This window comes from Oryctolagus cuniculus, chromosome 5 (genome assembly GCF_051225735.1).
Source record: "Oryctolagus cuniculus isolate XC-2025 breed Fujian yellow rabbit chromosome 5, ASM5122573v1, whole genome shotgun sequence".
NCBI lineage: Eukaryota > Metazoa > Chordata > Mammalia > Lagomorpha > Leporidae > Oryctolagus > Oryctolagus cuniculus.
Window position 1 is genome coordinate 170,100,001 of NC_142871.1, and position 20,000 is coordinate 170,120,000.

Consider the following 20,000-nt stretch of genomic DNA (forward strand, 5'->3'; position numbering starts at 1 on the left):
AGACGAAGCCTCCGGGGCGCCCGACGCCGGATCCTTTCCTGGGGGCCAGACCTGGGCGTCCGGCCTCGGCCGTCCTGCGCTCTGGCCGCTCCCTCTTCCTCTTCCTCGGCCCCCACCCCCCACCCCAGGCGGTCCTCCCAGGCCTCAGGGCCTCCTCCCGCGGTGGTCCCCCACGGCCATAGCCCCTCCCCTTCTGCTGGGTAAAATAGGCCTGGAACGTCGAGGTGTTTCCAAAATTCACTTCCGGGTCTTCTTCCTTCCGCTCCTCCCAACTCTGGGGAGAAATTTCTTACCCGGTTGTTATTTATTTGAAAGGCAGAGAGAAACACAGAGAAAGACGCAAGGAGATCTCCCGTGTTCTGGTCCACTCCCCAAACATCTCAAGAGTCTGGGCTGCCCCAGGCTCTCAGCTGCGTCTGGGGCCTACCGGTGTGGGGCAGGGTCCTCCCAGGGTGTGCGTTAGCAGGGACAGGGCCCTCGCAGGGTGTGTGTTAGCAGGGGCAGGGTCCTCTCAGGGTGTGGCTTAGCAGGGGCAGGGCGCTCTCAGGGTGTGGCTTAGCAGGGACAGGGCGATCTCAGGGTGTGCGTTAACAGGGACAGGGCCCTCGCAGGGTGTGTGTTAGCAGGGGCAGGGTCCTCGCAGGGTGTGGGTTAGCAGGGACAGGGTCCTCCCAGGGTGTGCGTTAGCAGGGGGCTGGAATGGGAGCTGGAGCCGGTACTAACCCCAGCACTCTGGGTATGGGATGCCAGTGTCCCAAACTACATCTTAACTGCTGTGCCAGATGCCCTCCTGATTAACATATTCTTGACATACGCTTAATGAGCATATCATGTGGTCCTACACTTACTCCTGATGTTCATATTTTCTGTTTTCTCGGCCTTTTGCTCAGTCGTGATTATATAATATTCTCAGTTCTCCCTAAATGCCCGTTTTGACCTTATTGATATACTCTGCTTATGTTTTCTTTCTTTTTTTTTTTTAGTGTTCTGATCTTATACTTTATTTATTTTTGTCTATTTATTTGAAAGAGTTACAGAGAGGGAGAGACAGAATCGTCCATCCCCTGGTTCACTCCCCAGATGGCCACAACAGCCAGAACAGGACCAGGCTGAAGCCAGGAGCCTCTTCTGTTTCTCCCACCTGAGCGCAGGGGACAAGCACTTGGGCCATCTTCTGCTGCCTTCCCAGGCATAATAGCAGGGAACTGGATGGGGACATGAACCAGTGCCAGTATGCTGCGTTACCTGCTATGCCACAATGCCGGCCCCTAATCTTACATATTTTTTTTGACAGGCAGAGTTAGACAGTGAGACCTAATCTTATATTTTTATAACCTTCCAATATTTTTTAAATGTGCTGGTTCTTCCTAGGTTCTTGAGGAAAAAAAAATAACTTCCAGCAGAGAATGTCAAGGTTTCCTGTGTGGGACTGATGTTTGGCCTAGTGGGATACCCACTTCCTATATACGAGTGCTTGGGTTCAGGACCAGGCTCTGCTTCTGATTCCAGCTTCTTGCTGATAAATGTCAGGATGAGAGTCAAGCACTTGTCCCTGCTGCTCACTGGGAGACCCGGATGGAGTTGTGGGACTGGCCCTGTGGCCCTGTCCTGTTTGCAGGCATTTCAGGCATCTCAGGTAGAGATGGGAGTACACTCAAAAAGAAGGTTTCCTGTTTCTAAAAATATGCAATTGGAGAAGCAGTTCGGCTGCATAACACAACTTTGGAATTATCCTTTCTTTTTCTCCTGCATTTTAACTGAATCTGATTTCTTTGAACTATAATTTTTTTAAAGTTTTTTTTTTTTAAATTTATTTGAAAGGCAGTTACAGAGAGGCAGAGGCAGAGAGAGAGAGAGAGAGAGAGGTCTTCCATCTGCTGGTTCACTCCCCAAATGGCCTCAACAGCTGGAGCTGGGCCAATCTGAAGTCAGGAGCCAAGACCTTCTTCTGGGTCTCCCACATGGGTGCAGGGGTCCAAGGACTTGGGCCATCTTCCACTGCTTTCCCAGGTCACAGAGGAGCAGCCAGGATTTGAACCAGTGCCTGTATGGGATGCCGGCACTGTACATGGCAGCTTTACGCATTACAGAACATTGCCACAGCTCCAGCCAGGAGCTATAACTTTTTACAAAAGTGTTCTTTCACTGGTAACATTTGAGGATTTTTTTTGTTATTAATTTTATTTTCATTATGCTGGGCTCACAAAATATATTATGCGTCATTTCAATCCTTCTAAATTTTTTAAGAGTTGTGCTAGGCCCACCAGAGAAATTTAAAAACAATATCTATTTTTAGCTTGCATTTATCGCTCTGTATTTGTTAATTAGGTAAGTCAGTTTGCCCCAATAGCTTTCTTCAATGATCTTAACCTGCACTGAAATTTCTTGGTTGCTGGCAGCGTGGAGGCGTGTCTCTCGGATCGCCCTTCAAGAAGGAACTTGTGTCAGCTGCAGGGTTGCTGTCAGACGCGTCTTGCTTCAGCCTTTGACCATCCTCCACTGTGGCCAGGCTGAGGTCAGTTCCTTCCCACGGAGCCTCCTGGGTCTACACTGACTCCTGGCTGCTGGGCACAGGTGTCCTTGTGGCCAGTCTTCCCTGGAGCTTCCCGCTGGGCCAGGGAAGACTGTCTCAGAGCTGAGCCCAAAGCTGAAGCTTTTCCTACCTTTCTTTCTCCTCTCCTTTCGCAGAGACCAGGCCCTTGTGGTCTGAAACCTTTCCCTGCACACATCTTCTGCCTTTCCTCTTTGCTCTAGGCGCGTTGCTACAGTGTTTCCTGGACTTCTCAGGACAGCTCAGTGTTTGCTCTCTGTAGAGCCCAGCTTCCCCAGCTGTATCAGCAGGGGTCTGTGCGGGTAGGTGGGAAGGTGTGTTTTGGCAACTGCACCACTTGCTGTCAAGCCTGGATGTTCCCAGGACTCAAAGAGTCAGCAGTACAAAGCAACCTAAAGGAGAGGGGAGCAGCTAAGATGCTGAAGTTGGCTGTTTATCCCTGAGTTCTTGACACAGAAGTCCTAAACTCTCTCTGTCATGGAAACCTCTTCATGAGAGGTTTCATTGGTAGGTTGGGAGCACAGCTGACTACCCAGACAACAACAGCCATTGACTGGATGCTTTAATTAAGCCTTAAAGGGCAGAGCTGGGAAGACAGTTAACAGCCACAGTGTCCCTGAGGGTCACCTAAGCAATCAGTGCTTGTGCTGCATGATCAATACAATGAAAGCAAGGAGTGCCCGGGGACAGGGGACGGAGGCCCTGCACTTTCCCGGCAGAAAGTCAAGTTCTTTAGAAAGGCCCTGGGCCTAGGCCTGCCTGCCTCTTTTTCTAAAAGTTTACGATTTTTAAAAGTTTATGTCTAGGCTGATTATTTGTCATTTTTAGTTAACTTTGTGAGGAGTTAAATTCTCCATTTCTAGGGACTTTCACTTCTAGGAGGATGAGTGACTCAGCCCCCAATAGCAGAGGCAAAGCCTTGACTTCCATCACCTGAAACAACATGTACCACAGTTATCACACACAAAGCGCACACATACACACATGTGCCGCGCACCACATAGACATACCACACAGGTGTCTCAGGAAAAGAGTAGGGAAGCGAGACTTTCATTTTCCCAAGATCTCCCTCTCCCAGTCAGAATGAAGGTCAAACAGCTAGGTGCCTCCTTCCATAACCTTGAGTCTCTGTTTGATAGAGCATCATGAGATGGGGTTGTTTGATCACCGTAAAACTCGAAGTGATATGAAGAAGGTGTATCACCCAGATTTAACTTATTATCTGAATAGCAGTCATTTAAGAGCAAAAACAAGCATAGAGTCAAATTCCCCAGAAGTAAGGGGACTTCCAAAAGTCCAAGGAAAAATGGAATTTAACAACAGGTTTAGGGGTAGGCGTTTGGCCTAACAGCTAAGACAACTGCATCCCACGCTGCAGTATCTGGGTTTGCTTTCTGGCTCCAGCCCCTGACTGCAGCTTTCTGCTCCTGTGGCCCCAGGGGGTGGCTCAAGCAGCTGGGTGAAGTTCCTTGCTCCTGGCTTCAGCCTGGTCCAGCTCTGGTCATTGTGGCTATGTGGGGCATGAACCAGTAGATGGAAGATCTCCCTTCTTCTGTCTGTCTCTCCCTCTCTGTATCTCTGACTTTCAATAAATGAATAAATCTTTATTTAAAAAAAGTCTACTTTGCCATATTAAAATTTCACAAGAAGGAAAAACTCCAAAATTGTGCATTACCGCATGATGTCTTTATTACACACATAATTGGTTATGTAATAAAACCTATGAAGAAAGAAGGAATGGTTAGAAACAAGTACAGATGTTCTAAACTGAAGGTGGGCCCAGCTGCACAGTAGATGACTAGACAGAATGACAGTAACGCACAATATCGGGCTTGAAACTTCTGATTTTAAAATAGCTCTAACCTATTGTGTTAATATAAATATAAATATAATGCTAATTGATTTTTAACCAATTTCTTAATTTTTTTATATCTAGACATAATAGCAAAAGGCTACTTAGCTTTGGCTATGACTTCAGACAATCAATATATTTATAATCAATCACTCAATATTTGTATGAATTAGGACTTCAGTAAACTTTATTTTAATCTTCTATCATAATAAGTGAATGTGGTATAATTTGGCTCTGACCATGACATTCCATTTCATATATTATTACTGTATTTTAGCTTCATTTTGTTTCTACATCTCAAAAGTTATTCATTATGGATACTTTAACAGCAATCTTGTTTCATGCAGGCATGTGTGTTTTGGTGTTCTTGTGTGTTTTCTAATGTCCCTACTCTGTGTTCTGTTTCATTCATCAGTTCCAATCTTTGTTCATTAATCTGTTCATCACCTTTGCTGTATCTACTTTCAAATTATGGTTGAGCTTTCATACTGAGGAAGGTATTTCTTCCTTTTTGGCTCTATTATTTCTTTTTAAAGTTACCTTTTCTTGTATTTAGCTCTTAAGGATCTAATGCTTTGTTTACTGTGTTTAATGACTTACAGTTAGATTCAGGAGGTAAATAAGGGAAGAGAGAAATAATGGAAAGAGAGAACTCCAGGAAGCTCCGAAGAAGGAATTGCACTCAGAGATGATGATCATATCCATGAACACTGTGCTATATATGGCTAAGACTTCACGTAACTAGGGGGCCTTTCTTAGGGTTAGTTGTATGTCCTCAAGGGAGCAGCCATAACTAAATTTCTGCTACGGATTGAATGCTTGTTCCCCCCAAAACTCCCTCCCACTCCCCTTCCGAGTTCATGTCTTGAGTCTTCATCCTCAGCGTGATGGCGTTTGTAGGTGAGAGCTTTGGGAGGTGATGAAGTCAGCAGAGTGGCGCCTTCAGGAATGGAGTGAGTGCTCTCTGCTGACAACAGAAGCCCAGAGAAACATTCTGTCCCCGCCTACCAGGACACAGCAAGAGGGCGGCAGTCAACAACCCAGGAAGCTTAGACAGACTCTGAGAGCACTTTACATTTGAATTTTTCAGCCTCCAGAACGGTGAGCAATAGGTAGATGTTGGCTGTTTAAGACTCCCAGTCTTCAGGATTTGCTACAGCAACCCTAACTGGCTGTGAAGATTCCCTAGGCTTCTGTGCAGCTAGGTTGCAGGGATGTGCCAACGCGAGAATTCTTGCCGAAGAAACATGGGGAGTAAATCTTAGGCAGAATTGCTCCCGCCAAGGTCAAGAGTAGAAGTGTGCTGAATACAGGTCGATTGTTACACTTTTAGGGGCAGTGGTGGTCTAGGGCCTGGAAGTGGAAACATAACTGTCATGAAACATTAGGAGGAGGGGTGGTATTGAAGGGGGTTGATCACTGTGCACTGAAGTATGTGTGGAGAGAAAGTGACAGCTCAGAATTATAAACTCTCAGCTAAATGTACGGTTACTGAATCAGGGATTTTCTCCGCCTTAAGACAGTTTTTAACTTCTTGTATCCCAAGAACTGACACAATTCAAAAATGACATTCACATTATATGCAGCTCTGTGGCTTTCCCACTAAAGGCAAGTGAACGCACTGTGGCATATTCACACAATCACATATTACACAACCGCTAACATGAAATGAATTCATGAATGGCAGTTCCATGCAACAAAGTAAGGGTTAATTTTTAACAGAAAGAAGTAAAATCCATGCATTATGTTTAGTCTGGTATCCTGTATTTATAATAAAAGTATACAATTTTTAGAAATACCAGTAGATGAGATCAAGTTAAGGAAAGCACTTTGAACTTACTTGTTGAGGGACCCAATAACTTCACCTTCCTTAGGTTATGACAAATCCATACATTTAGCAGAAAATGAATTAATTTGCAATAGGAACACCTAGTTTTGTGAAGATAAGACGATCCTAGAGATAGCCTCTGATGCAGTTTCAAGCTCTGTCTATGATTTCTGTGGAGTACATTTGGCATTGACAGCAATTCTGTATGATGAGTAATGTCACAAAAACGGCCAAAAGAACACCATGGAAGCACTCAAGCTCACCAGGCTATTTCGTCGCTCTGTTAAGCTTGCCGCAAGCATTCAAGTGGGTCCAGCAGTGTTCAGAGGGCTCACAGTCACTGTTCATGTAAAGAATGAGTACGTTCTCACCCTCTTCATTTCTCACAGAAAACGGAGCACCTGGAAGTCCTGGCGGTCACGCCTGACAGACCACGCCTGGTGCAGCCCGCTCTGCGCGGAGGGGTCCCCCCGCGCCGAGTCAGGTCACAGGAAGTGCTTCACCACCACCTTCTACAAAGCAGTAAGTCAAAGAGGGAGGACTCAACTCTAAACCATCACGGCTGTGTGTCAGTCTCTGTTAAGTGGGTGTGTGTGTGAGGGGGGGTGGTTAAAGGGACACGAGGCCACAGAGTCCCTAAAAGGGAAACCAATCCTTAGAACCAGCCCTCTTGTGGGGTCATTTTTGTTCTTAGGAAGAAAAAGCCTAGGTTCCACCGAGATTTGAACTCGGATCGCTGGATTCAGAGTCCAGAGTGCTAACCATTACACCATGGAACCCCGCTCTGGAACGGGGCGCAGCAGCGCCTCCAGCAGCAGGTGCACGTCCTGTCTGCTCCCGGCGCCTCCCTCACAGACGCCGGGGCCGCGGCTGGCGTCCTCTCCCGCGCGCTCGGGGCTGCGGGGTCTCGGGCGCCCGGCGAGCGGCCCTGCAGCACCCAGGGGGCTCTTCTGCGCAGGGGCAGGGGTCCAGGGGGCTCTGCCCGCTGCTGCCGGGGACGGCGGCGCTGCCTTCGCGGCTCCTCGAACGCCGGACACCGCCCGGCGACCGCTACCCGACGGCCACACCGAGGGGCAGAGTCCTGGGCCGAGGGCGGGCGGTCTTTGAGACTGGGACCTTCCCAACAAGATCCCAGGAGCGATGGTGGCGTAGGGCTGGACCCTTCTCCTGCCGCAGGCGACACTGCGGCGATAGGACTGCCAGCGGCCACCCGCCGCGGCCTCGCTCCCCCGGCCCGGGGTGCCCACCGCCCTCTCACCAGAGCGCAGGACTGGAAACGCAACACCGTGAGCACTCTCCACCCTGCTCCAGCTCGCCGCGGGCTTTTTGCAACACTTGAGGTCCATACCACACACGTGGAGTGAGCACTCCTAGGCGCCGGAGCTGTACCGGCTTCTGGGCTCGGCAAAGCAAGTACCTGAAGATATGTGCCCCGACAGCAAATTAAATAGTGGGTTCTAACCCAAAACACCAAAGACGTGCCCTGATACAAACAAATGACTGATAAATACATAAATGCAGAGACATTTGGAAACTAAATAAAATGCATATGACTTAGCATGAAGATTCAAACCACTTCCTACATCTGACAGCAGCCTCTCTGACCTGCAGCCAACTCCTGTCTTCCAGGGAGTCTGCTGCACAGAGTAATTCCAAATAGCCTAACTCCTCACTTCTTAACTGCAGGAAATGAACCCACCTGAGACCACCTTACCCACCAAAGGGTGGGCTCCCTTAAGTGAAGGAAGCAGAAAGCAAGGCCCCGACTTGGAGGTGCTGGCCTGCATGTGGGATCCCAGAGAAGGGCTGTGAGTACAGCGGCACCCACACTGAACGGTCCAGGGACCCCAGGGGATGGGAGGTAGCAGTCTGGATAAGCTGTGATGCTGTGATGTGAAGGAAAACTGCATGTCTGGGTTTGGGCAGTGACCGAAGGGAGCCGAAGCCCAGATTTCTTCTTGCAAAAGATGCAAGACAGGGATGCAGTTGGTGACCTGTGCCACGGTGAAAGTTGGGGGATGACCTGAGGTCATGGGTCAGGCCAGGGGGCCTGCTTTAGGGACACAATTGTCTGCTTTGAACTGCAGATACCAGGGGCAGCACGAGTGACCTCGGGGAGCATGGGAGAGTCCATGTGCTTTTTGCTCTCAGTAGAGCAGTAAGGGGCGGGCACTGTGGGGTTACATCGGGCTAAGCCTCTGCCTGTGGCACCAGCATCCCATGTGGGAGCCAGTTCTAGTCCCGGCTGCTCCCCTTCCGATCCAGCTCTCTGCTGCTGGCCCAAATGCTTGAGCCCCTGCATCTTTGTGGGAGACCCAGAAGAAGCTCCTGGCTCCTGGCTTCAGATGGGCCCAGCTCTGGTCATTGCAACCATTTGGGCCATGAATGAGCTGATGGAAGATATCTCTGCCTCTCCCTCTCGCTGTAACTCTCTCTCAAATAAATAAATAAATCTTAAAAAAAAAAAAAAAAGAAAGAAAAGAAAAAGAACAGTGAGCGTGCCATGCCCTCTACATGGCTGAGGGGGGTTCCCCGGCAGGGACCTGCTGCTTTCAGTCTGTGGGAATTGGTGTGGACCCTTCACACTCATCACCATCTTATTTATTCTAACAGCAACAACAACAAGATGCTGTTGGAAAAGTCTCTTTCCCATTCCCAAGACCAAGAAGTCATTAGAACCAGGATTATACCATGACCTTTACTCCGGATTCCAGAGCACATGGAATAAAACCTGTGAATCCTCTGCACCAGAAAGATGTCGCGAGACACATCTCATTTTGTTGACAACAGCAGGGTGTTTGTGGAATGAAATCTGTGGGGCCTGGGCTAAGAACCTTCTCCATTCAGCATTGATCTGTATGTTGTCTAACCTAATCAGAAATAAATGGAACAAGCAGAAATTGAACATCATCTTTCACTACGCCTGAACATCTCATTAAGCTTGGTCTTTTACATTAGGTCAGAAGTGCACCTGTACTGGTCAGACCAGTTCTCACAGCATGCCTGGAGCATGGGTTTCAGACAACACAGTTTGAGGAGGTGACTCAAACACTGGAGTTCAGACAAAACCCTGAAAAATGGTTGCATTTTTATCACAGCAGATTTGGACCCATTCTGAGATTCTGAGATTTGTTACAAAAATGTACTGGTCTCTGTGAGATGCTGATTCTGTCCTCAAAGGAGAAAGGTATGTGCCTCAAATAAATTGCAAATGTGGGCATTCATTCACTCAAGATGAATCCTTAAACTCTGAACATCAGAGAGGCTGGCTTTTCCTGCCAGCGTCGCAGGTGGGTGCCAGATCAAGCCCAGGCTGCTCCACTTCCAAACCAACTCCCTGCTATGGCCTGGGAGGGAGGCAGAGGACAGCCCCGGTGCTTGGGCCCCTGCACCGAGTGGGAGACCTGGAGGAAGCTTCTGGATCCTGGCTTTGGATCAGCAGAGCCTGGCTGCTGCTGCCGTTTGGGGAGTGAACCAGCATTTGGAAGATATCTCTCTCTCTTTCTCTCTCTCTTTCTCTCTCTCTTTCTCTCTCTCTCTCTCTGTGTGTGTGTGTGTGTGTGTGTGTGTGTGTGTGTTACTCTCTGTCCCTCTGTCATTCAAACAAACAAATCTTTAGAAAAATTGGAGCGGGCATCAGGCCTACACTTTTGACAATTGTATCCCATATCAGAGAGGCCTTGCTGCTAATCCAGCTCCCTGCTGATGTGCCAGGGAAGGCCTAGGAGGATGGCCTAAATGCTTGGGCCTTTGTCACCCACATGGGAGACCCAGATGGCGTTCCTGGCTCCTGACTCCTTCAGCCTGGCCCAGACCCAGATGTTGCAGGCATTTGGAGAATGAACCACTGGATGGACAATCTCTTGCTCACTTGTTCTCTCAATCTGCTTTTTGAATAAATAAATAAATTTTGAAAAGAGAGACTAACTCCTATGACAGAAAAAGAGATTTTCTGTGTAGCTGACACTAATTTCCCCTTAGGGCTGCAAAATTCTCTGAATTTGGTCAAACATTTTTTCAGTTCCTTTTTAATTAACCCATCCGGTCTGCACTGATCAACCTCCAGCTGTGTGCAGCTGTCCTGGGACATCACCCTCTGCTGGAAACCTTCTTTCCTGTGCTTAATCCTCTTTGCACTGAGTCACAGATCTCCTGGATTTGGTCCTTTCTTGGGTGGAGATGACCCTCCAACCACTTTCTGAGAAGAGAGACGTTTTTGGAAAGCTTGCATACGACCGTCTGCAGGCTGCTTGCACCTAGACATGCTCCTGGCTCCCCTGTTTATCACCTCTGTTTCAAAAGTCCTGGCCGCTGATTTCCTCCACCCACCTGACCCTGCTGGGCTCAGTCGATAGCTGGCTAAAGGAGAACACGGAGGGAAGATAGAAGCTGGGGTAGTTCACACACCCCGGCACCCCACCCACCAGCCCCTTCCCTGCAATGTCCCTGGAAGTGGTGAATCAGGATCCTGCCATACCAGTCTGCGTCATCTCCACACACCTGCACCAGATGGACATCCTGCTTCTCTGGGATTCCTGCCCCCGAGGGAGATCCTGCCCAAAATGGGGCTCCCACCCTGGGGTTCTCACTGCCTCTTGCTCCCCAAGTCGGTGTTTTTGATCCCCTTCCCCACTCAGGGCTCCCAGTAACCAATTCCTTCCATGAAAATGGATCATTTCAACCCATCTTTTTGAATGGCACAATTCAACCCACTACAGGAGCAGCTGTCTTTTTGCTGGACTGAAATAAAATGGATGTGGGAAAGAAAGACCCCCAGACCTCAAGGATTTCTCCTGCCAGTGTCTGAAAGTCTGTCTGAACCTACCTGTCGGAGCCCTGGGGAAGCGCCTCCATTCCCAGACACCAAAGCCTTTGTCCTGGCCATCCTCTGTGTAGAACAGAAAAATGGGAAGCCTGGGTCTGCGGTGTTTCCCGTAAGCAGCCGTCTTTAAACCCAGGAACAACCTGCAGTTAGTTTGGCATTCACAAACTCTTGTGAGCTGGGTTGGGGAGAGAAGGTGCCCCCACTGCAAAACCCTGGGAGACGTCTTCCCACGGGAACTGCTGGTCTCCCTCCACCGGGGAGCGTGGGGACCTTCTCAGCTCCGTCTCCTCCCACGTCCAGGAGAGCAGGACCTGACACTAACCTCTCATCCAACACCTCCGCCCAAACCCGGTTTCTCAGCTAGTCCTTCAAGCCAGCCGGAGGGCAGAGCCGTGTGAAGCCGGCGAAGAGGTTTTGCCTTAGTATTCAGGCGGAGGACTGAAGTTACTAGGGCGCGCCCAGCTCCAGACCCCCTGGGCCTGAGGGTGTCCACAAACAGCTGTGCCCAGGCAACTAGCCAAGCGGAGTTCCCGGGCAGAGAGAATCTCCATCTTCCGTCTCGGAACGCGTCTTTGCACTCCACGTTCCTGAACTGAATTTCCAGGGTTATGGATGACTTCTTTAATAGTAACATCGCACCAAGGCATCTTTCTCCACGCCAGTGCCGCCGCTGCCCGAGCGGCACCGCGTTCGCATCTCCAAATGCTGTAACAGGGACACTCACCTCGTAGGTAGTCGTGGCCGAGTGGTTAAGGCGATGGACTTGAAATCCATTGGGGTCTCCCCGCGCAGGTTCGAATCCTGCCGGCTACGGTTTTGGCCTACCCAGGGCGATGCTGTCTGCCTCCCTTCCGCTATTTAGAAGCGGGCGCCCCTCCAACGTCCGCATGGGCGGTGTAGTTGGCGTCTGAGCAGGCGACCTTCTTTTTCCTTAGCCGAAATCATCAGGGGTGGGCTTCCTCTGGGTATCCACTCTCTCCCAGCCTGGAGGTCTTTCATTGCTACTACGTGTTCTAGGGACCGCAGGGTTTATAGAACAGTATTTTCTTTTTAACAGCTTCCGTTTTTTTTAATAAAACAGTATTTTTTAAAAAACAGCTTCCGTTTCTTAAGAAAAAAAAATCTTACTCTGTCCCAGGCACAGTATTGGCATTTATATTTTTTGTCTCATTTAATCACCAGTATGTTCCTATCATGTGGGTTATATGAGTCCCATTCTAAAGACGAAGAGACTGCTGACCCACTTGCCTAATGCTGCATAGTGAAATTATAAAGTCACTTTTTCACAAGTGCAACAGGGAACAGATTTATTTTTTAAACACGGTGGTTACCAGACTACGTGTCGTTTATATATAGAAACGATTTTTATACCGGATCATATTTATTAGGCATTTATAATGCACATTTTCTTCCCAAGGCTTTGTGTATCTTAACTTACATGGTCCTTGCAATATTCTTAAGAAACAGGTGCTACTGTTGTTCTATTTTACAAACCTAGAAACTGAGTCCCGTGGGCATAAAATTACTGGCTTCAGGTCACACCAGTGAGTAAGTGGCTGGGCTGAGCTCGAATTCTAGTTTATGTCTATAGCCAGGGAGCCAAACAGCTGGGGCGGACGAGGCGGCAGATGGGAGGCGCTTTCATAGCTGCTGTCTGCAGCTGGAGGCTGACGCCACCCCTGACTCTCATCCAGAGTCTGCCTCTCCCAAGTCCACGTGGCTGCCTGCTGTATGCTAAGTGTTCTGTGAGCCCAGCCATGGTTCCACAGCGATTGCTACTGAGCTGCATATAGATTAGTTTATAAAGAACATTACACGCATTCAATCTTTGCTGGAAAACTTCACCGAATTTCAGCTTCCTGAGAAGAATGGCCTTTCCCTGGAGCACTGTCTTAAATCAGGGGACTGTATGTTTCTGACGCGCTCTTCAGTTCCTTTGGCATATTTCTCCATCCCTGCACAAGCACCATGCTCTCTTGATTGCTATGGCTTTAGGCTGAGCATCTTTCAAAAATTTGAGACCCAAAACATTCCCAAATCCAAACTTTTTGAATGCTGACAAAACCATGTAGTCAAAACTCAGGCACACTGAAAATATTGTATAATATTGTATAAACTTGCCTTCATGCTACAAATATATATGCTGCATATGAAATATAAACTACTTTTTAAACTTAAATATGGGTACCACCCCGATAATCCCATTATGTATATACAAATATTGCTTCTTTTAATGGAAGATTTGTCTTTATATATTTGAAAGTCAGAGTTAAGAGATACAGAGAGAGAGAAAGGTCTTCCATGTGCTGGTTCACTCCCCAAATGGCCGCAACAGCCAGGGCTGGGCCAGACCAGAGCCAGGAGCCAGGAGCTTCATGCAGGTCTCCCATGTGGATTGCGGTGGGCCAAGGATTTGGGTCACCTTCTGCTGCTTTCCCAGGCGCATTAGCTGAGAGCTGGACTGGAAGTGCAGCAGCTGGAACAATTACCTGCATCTGTATGGAATGCCAGCTTTGCAGGTGACGGCTTTACCCACTAAACCACAACACCAGCTCCTGCAAATCTTCTAAAATAATAATACTAAAAAATACGAGATACTATTGGCCTTAAGCATTTCAGAAAAGAAATACTCAACCCATAATGGTATTTTTTCTTATCAACTTTTAATTCACTGACATTCACAGGAATTTGAAGCATTGTTGAGAGCAGCAATGTTGACAACTTGGGGGGTCTCCTCTTATTCCAGGTCAGGGGCTTTTGGCCATCCCTCTCCACTTCAGGATGCTCTCGTCCAGGGGCACCAGGTCAACCAGGACAGCCGCGAGGGGCACACAAACCCCCAGCTGGCCCTGGGGAGTCTTCACTGCAGGATTTGACGTCTAAAAGGATGGGGACTTGGACCTCGGGCACAGGTGAGCTCTAAGGCCCCCGAAAGAAATCATTCGGTCAGGCCCTGCCAGGGCATCAAGGCAGGCGAATTTTCAAAATGATCATTTTGTTTGGCCCACGAATGATGCGATCAACATTCACACGGCTCCCCATTCCAACACAGGCCAGGTGCCCAGCCATTCTTTCTGCAGGGGAGGGGAGGGAGCTGCCACCCAGCTTTATCAAGGTCCTGTGACGCCTAAACCCAGCTTCTCCTTTCGACCCTTCACAGAGGCCGGGTGTGGGTGGTCACCTAATCGCCTCGCTCATAACTTTTTGAGGGAGGTAGTGGCAAAACTGCAGCTGGATGCCTCCCCGTCGGGGAATCGAACCCCGGTCTCCCGCGTGACAGGCGGGGATACTCACCACTATACTAACGAGGAATGCCCTGCTGCAGGCCTCTGCTTATCTCTAATAATAGTTTCGGTCCTCAGTCCTCAGCGGCCCACCCCAGCCAATTCATCCACCCGAGGTCTCCCTGCTCCTCGGCCTAGCAGCGCAGGTTTGTGGCGAGACCCCTGGAGCCGCTGACCCCACGGCTCCGCTCTGCCAGAGCCGGCGGCCCAGGTTTAACAAAAGTGGAGGAGGGAGGACGCCCGCTCCCCAGGACCGCGAGTTCCCGCACGATCTGACGCAGGAAAAATTCGCGCGCGTAGTCGGCAGGACTCGAACCTGCGCGGGGAGACCCCAATGGATTTCTAGTCCATCGCCTTCACCACTCGGCCACGACTACCCGGCTCCCGGCGCTTTCTACCCCGGCATGGACGAGAAGGCGCATCTCCCGCGTAACCCTCACGGAGCGCACAGGGATGCGGGGGCGGGGGACCGTGCGGGAGCCGTCTGGGCGGGGCCAGGGCGGTGAGGCGGGGATGGGGCGGGGCCTGGGCGGTGGGGCGGGGCCTGGGCGGTGGGGCGGGGCGGGGTGATGGGGACCGTGCGGGAGCCGTCTGGGCGGGGCCAGGGCGGTGGGGCGGAGCTGGGATGATGGGGGCCGTGCGGAAGCCTCTTGGGCGGGGCCTGGGCTCTGGGAGCCGTGCGCGAGCCGCCTGGGCGGGGCCGGGTGGTGGGGCGGGGCTGGGCGGTGGGGCGGGGCTGGGGTGAAGGGAGCAGTGAGGGAGCCGCCTGGGCGGGGCCGGGCGGTGGGGCGGGGCCTGGGCGGTGGAGCGGGGGGATGGGGCGGGGCCTGGGCGTTGGGGCTGGGCTGCGGTGAAGGGAGCAGTGAGGGAGCCGCCTGGGAGGGGCCTGGGGCGGAGCCGGGGCTTTGGGGGGCCCGGGCCGGTGCGAGGGCCCTCAAGTGTGCTTGCGACCCTGTGGACCTGCAGCCGGCCTCTGGCCACCCGTGACCTCCAGGTCCTCTGACCCCTCAGCATTCCAGGGCACTGGTGTATTTTCTTTTTTAATGCAATCCAATTGCTGGATTCAACTTGCTAAACAATTTCTGTGAGGATTTAAACCTGGAAAGCACCTGTCAGTTGCCTGAGCTGGATGTTCTCAAGCCTGAGTTTGGTTTATACTTTATGCTTTTCCTGCTGAGTGAAAGCGTGCATTGAGTCTCAATTGTATGCATTGAACATGGATTGAACTCAATACTTGATACCGACTTATGCGTGCTTATCAGGCACACTGAAAATCAAGGCATTCTGCATTGAATATCAAACATCTGGGAATACCTACCAGACTTGATTAAGGAGATACAACATATTCCCAAGCTCATTCTGACCCGGGATGTCCTCTGCCTGCAGTGCGGGACAAAACATGGGCCATCGATCCTGCCTCCTACAATGGCCACAAGAGGCAAAGCTCAGGCCTTCTCAAGGGACAGTAGATGTTTCCTTGCCCAGGGCAGGGTTTCTTGGTTCACTGTTGAGGTTCTCCAGGTTTGTTGAGGGGTCGCGTTCCCCGGGCCCAGCTGTAGGGCATCCTCACAGCACAGATAGTCTCAGCTGACTTGGGCTTCTGCTAGGTCCACAGAAGCAAATTCACTGAGCATCGCCGTCAGCGCTCTCTGGTAACAGGTGCTCTTGTCAATGCGCAGTAACATTGTGAAAGACATTTTTTTTCTGAGAAGTAGGCCTCAACAGCAGGCTTTAAATGTCAGTAAGCCATGTTGTAACAGTTCAGGCAGGGTAGATTTAGTGTAATTCCCACGGGCCCTCAGATTGCCAGAGGTAAAGGAGCACTGGCTTCAACTTGAAGTCAGCAGCTGCATTAGCCACCACAAGGGTCAGCCCGGCCTTTGAAGCCAGGCACTGCCTCCTCCCTCCTCTGTAGCTGTGACAGTCCTACACGGCACCCGAGGGTGTTCCATCTACACTGGGGATCTGTGGGTCAGGTCTCTCATAGCTTGCGGCAGCTCCTCCATCAGCACTGCCGCACTATGCACTTTTATGTTAGACAGTGAGCTTCTTTCCCTAAACCTTATGTGGCAACCTCTGTCAGCTTGAAACTTTTCGTCTGCAGCTTCCTGTTGGGAAGATGAGGCTGAGAGGTGCAGTTTATCAAGTCCCCACGCCTTTCTCTATTTCTATGCACCTGTGTGCCTGGAACAGGGCCACCTGCTTGGCTAGCTGCCCGCAGCTGTTATGTAATGCTTGGCAATGAGCTGCTGTTGTCTGTGAGCCCATGGAAGCAACTGGGGGGGGGGGCGTGGTTAGATGTGTGCGGTTGTTTGTGGGTGGTGTTAACATGAGGAAACTGGTCTGCGGATGTATGTACATGTCTCTGTGTGCGTGATTCCAACCCTGGCCACGGCCACAGCCCCCAGTGAGGATGCCTCCTGTGGCCCCCAGTGAGGATGCTGTCACAGGCTAGTGGCTGTCCTGTACTTCTCGCCTCCACTGTGAATAAAGGAGGTATAAACCTACAAACCACTGCGTTGTCCTCTGATCTGTTGGAATTCGAATCTGTTTGGGCCTGGAACTGAATTCCAGACACATGCTTCCTCATCTATCTTATCCCAAACAGAGTTGAAGAGTTAGGGTCTCCATCCGATTAGGCTTTGGCATAAGGGAATGTTGGGGCTGCTTTGACTTTCTGTCCAGATCACTAGGACTCCCTCCACATCAGCAGTCGGCTGTTTTGCTCTCCTAAACTTTGTGTGTTCACTGGAATGTTGCTTTCAGTTTCCTTCAAAAGCTTTGTGCATGAACTGATCACCTGTCCCCCGGTGCAGAGGCCTCCCTTTCGGCCTCTCTTGGCTTTCCACATGCCTTCCTCACTGAGCTTATTTGTAGCTGTTGATTTAAAGTGAGAGACTGACAGCTCTCCCTTTCACTTTAATGAGTAGAGGCCTCTAATTTAAATATTGTTGTGTCTCAGGGAATTGGAAGCCTCAGAGAGAGGGAGAGAGACAGGCACGGCTGGTCAGTGACACACACATTTATCAACTACATTCAGCGTCTTAGGTGAACAATGTTTGTGGTGCCCAAAACTGATGGCAAGAGTAACACCAGAGATCACTGATTGTAGATCACTGTAACACGTCCGAAGTACTGTGAGAATTACCAAAATGTGCCACAGAGTCGTGAGGTGAGCTGTAGCAGAAAACGTACAGTGACTGACAGGGTTGGCCAGACCTTCCCCTTGTGAGAATAAGCAAGTATCTGTGAAGCACAATAAACAAGGAGCACCTGTATGGGGAGCTGATCTACCCAGGGTTGCTCTGGCTTATCATTTCTGGTGACTTGTCTCAGTATGTCTTTTACACTTTTTTAATCCTTCTTTCAATCCAGATAGTTAAAGTGTGTGCTTATAATAAGGAGCACACCTGATAGTCTGGGGCACATTTTTATTTCATATGATAGTCTCTGTCTTTTAAATATTTCTGGCTATATTAAAAACAAATATATATTCAGTTGAGTTTAAGTTGCTGTTCTTTTACATTTAGTAGCATGTTGTTCTCTAATTCTTTTGCCTTTTTTTAGACTGAAAGGTATTTACATTTTTCTACCTCTCCTAGATAGTTTTATTGATAAATAAAAAGTGTTAGTGTAGCTATCTTACACATCTTTTTAGATTTACTCCTAAGTAATTGACATTTTTCATGCTATTGAAATTGGAAATTTAACTTTTTAATTTCCCCTTGCTTTTTGTTGGTCTATAAAAATATGTTTAAATTTTTGTATATTAACCATGAAATCAGCTACCATGCTAATTTGTCCATTAATTCCAATATTCAGATTTTCTTATGGTTCTCAGTTATGTCTTATTCTTCAGTTGATAGTGAAAAATCCTCCCAACTCTTCTTTGACTGAAGCTATCTTTATTTTACATTAACTTTCCTTGTTTTAAATTGATACAATTTACAAACTGCAAAAGACACAAATTTTAATAATACAATTTGATGAATCTTTCAATATGCATGTGGCAGTATGACAAGCACAATCGAGACAGAATTTTCGGCTCATAGAAGCTCTCTCGGGTCTCTCCAGGCTGACAGTCCAAGTGGCCTGGTGTAGACTCTGGTGAGGCCCCCATAGCTGATGCAGATCAAAGGGGTGGAAGGATCTCATGGCAAGCCAGGAAGCAGAGAAAGACTGGGCTTTTTAACAACCTCTCCTAAGAACCACCTTGCAAGGGCACAGCCCCAGTGATCTAAGAACCCCACCTCCTAGGTTTTATCCCCCATCAACAGTGCCACTCAGAGGACCAAGTCTTTCACACAGGAACCTTTGGGGGACATTCAACATCCAAACCATAGCTTCTAGCTACTAGTTATCTGATAGTTAAATATAGATGTAGATATTGCAAACCTTCTCCACTCATGGCTGAGTTTTCACTTCCTTTAATGATGTTTTTTGCAGCCAATAAATCCTTAATTTAAAACAAGTCCAGGGGCTGGGGTTGGGCACAGCAGGTTAAGCACTGCCTATGATGCCGTCATCCCATATGCGCACCTGTTTAGGTCGCAGCTGCTTCACTGCTTATCCAGCTCCCTGCTAATGAGAGCCCCTGCCACCCTGCTGAAGCTCCTAGCTGCTGGCACCTGGCTTCATCCTGGCCCAGCTCAGCGCTGGGCCACTGCAGCCACTGGGGAGTGAACCAGTGGATGGAAAAAATCTCTCCATCTTTCAGAAAATGAAAGAAATAAATCTACTTTTAAAAATAAATAAAATAAGTTCAACTCACCAACCTCTATTTTTAATGGTACAGATTCCTAATGTCCTGTTTGAGAACTGTAGTCAAAGTTCATGCAGATATTGTACTATGTTTTCTTCTAGAAACTTAACTATTTTTTCTGTTCACACTGAGATCTATCATGAAATGACTTTGCTTCTGATGTGAAGAGTCAAGGTTATTTTGCTCTATATGTAAAATAAATGTTCCAGCATAATTTATTAAAGAGACTATCCTTACTTGATTGAGTTGACTAATAACCTATTTTGTAGATTGGCAGCATGCATCTTGAAGCTTAATTCTTCTTTTACTACATATGTACATATATATGGAAATACATATGCATGTATGTATTAGATGAATTTTATATATATATATATAGAAAGAGAGAGCAAGAGTGAGCACTCCCATTCACTGATTCACTCCCAAAATACGTGAAATGTCCAGGCTGGGGTCAAGGTCGCATCCAGGAGCCAGGAACACCATCCAGGTCCACTCAGGGTCTGCATGGGCAGGAAGCTGGGGTCAGGAGCCAGAGCTGGGAATTGAAGCCAGGCATCACAATATGGGATGGGGAGGGGAATGCCTTAATCGCAAGACCCCTTCCACAATATTGACTTGACTTTTCAAGTTCCTTTGCATTTCCAAATATTTGTAGTTAATTAAGAAAAATACTTGCTGGGCTTTTTATTGCGTTATTGAATCTATTGATCAATTTAGGAAAAATTAATATCCTAATACTATCAGATCTTCCAAAATACAAGAAATTTTTTCCAAAAGTATATGGAAAACGTGAATTAAAAGAAAGACAAGTGTTTTGGTGCAAAAGTTTTTTAAAATTCACACGAAGTACCCTCCTGTTGAGTTTGATAATTTCCCAAATTGAGAGTACACGTTTTTG

The 20,000-nt window shown here is 48.7% G+C and overlaps 2 long non-coding RNA genes and 3 other non-coding genes across 6 annotated transcripts in view; 2 read left to right on the forward strand and 3 right to left on the reverse strand.

The window, feature by feature from the left end:
* The window catches only part of LOC138849853 (uncharacterized), a 4,353-nt gene extending 4,242 nt beyond the window's left edge, over nt 1–111 (reverse strand). The window contains exon 1 of the long non-coding RNA XR_011389083.2: nt 1–111. This exon is cut by the window's left edge and continues 64 nt beyond it. This is a non-coding gene — a long non-coding RNA (uncharacterized LOC138849853).
* The window catches only part of LOC103345140 (uncharacterized), a 297,246-nt gene that overhangs the window by 58,621 nt on the left and 218,625 nt on the right, over nt 1–20,000 (forward strand). Inside the window, exons 3-5 of one of the 2 annotated variants that reach the window (XR_016234427.1) lie at nt 6,621–6,753; nt 7,918–8,039; nt 8,845–9,146. The exons of the other annotated variant lie outside the window; for it this stretch is intronic. This is a non-coding gene — a long non-coding RNA (uncharacterized LOC103345140). Of the gene's footprint in view, nt 1–6,620; nt 6,754–7,917; nt 8,040–8,844; nt 9,147–20,000 lie in introns of those variants that run through there. 2 annotated transcript variants of the gene reach the window in all.
* Nucleotides 6,939–7,010, reverse strand: TRNAQ-CUG (transfer RNA glutamine (anticodon CUG)). The gene has a single exon. It is a non-coding gene; the product is annotated as a tRNA-Gln (tRNA).
* Nucleotides 11,788–11,869, forward strand: TRNAS-UGA (transfer RNA serine (anticodon UGA)). Its single transcript has one exon. It is a non-coding gene; the product is annotated as a tRNA-Ser (tRNA).
* Nucleotides 14,636–14,717, reverse strand: TRNAS-AGA (transfer RNA serine (anticodon AGA)). The gene has a single exon. It is a non-coding gene; the product is annotated as a tRNA-Ser (tRNA).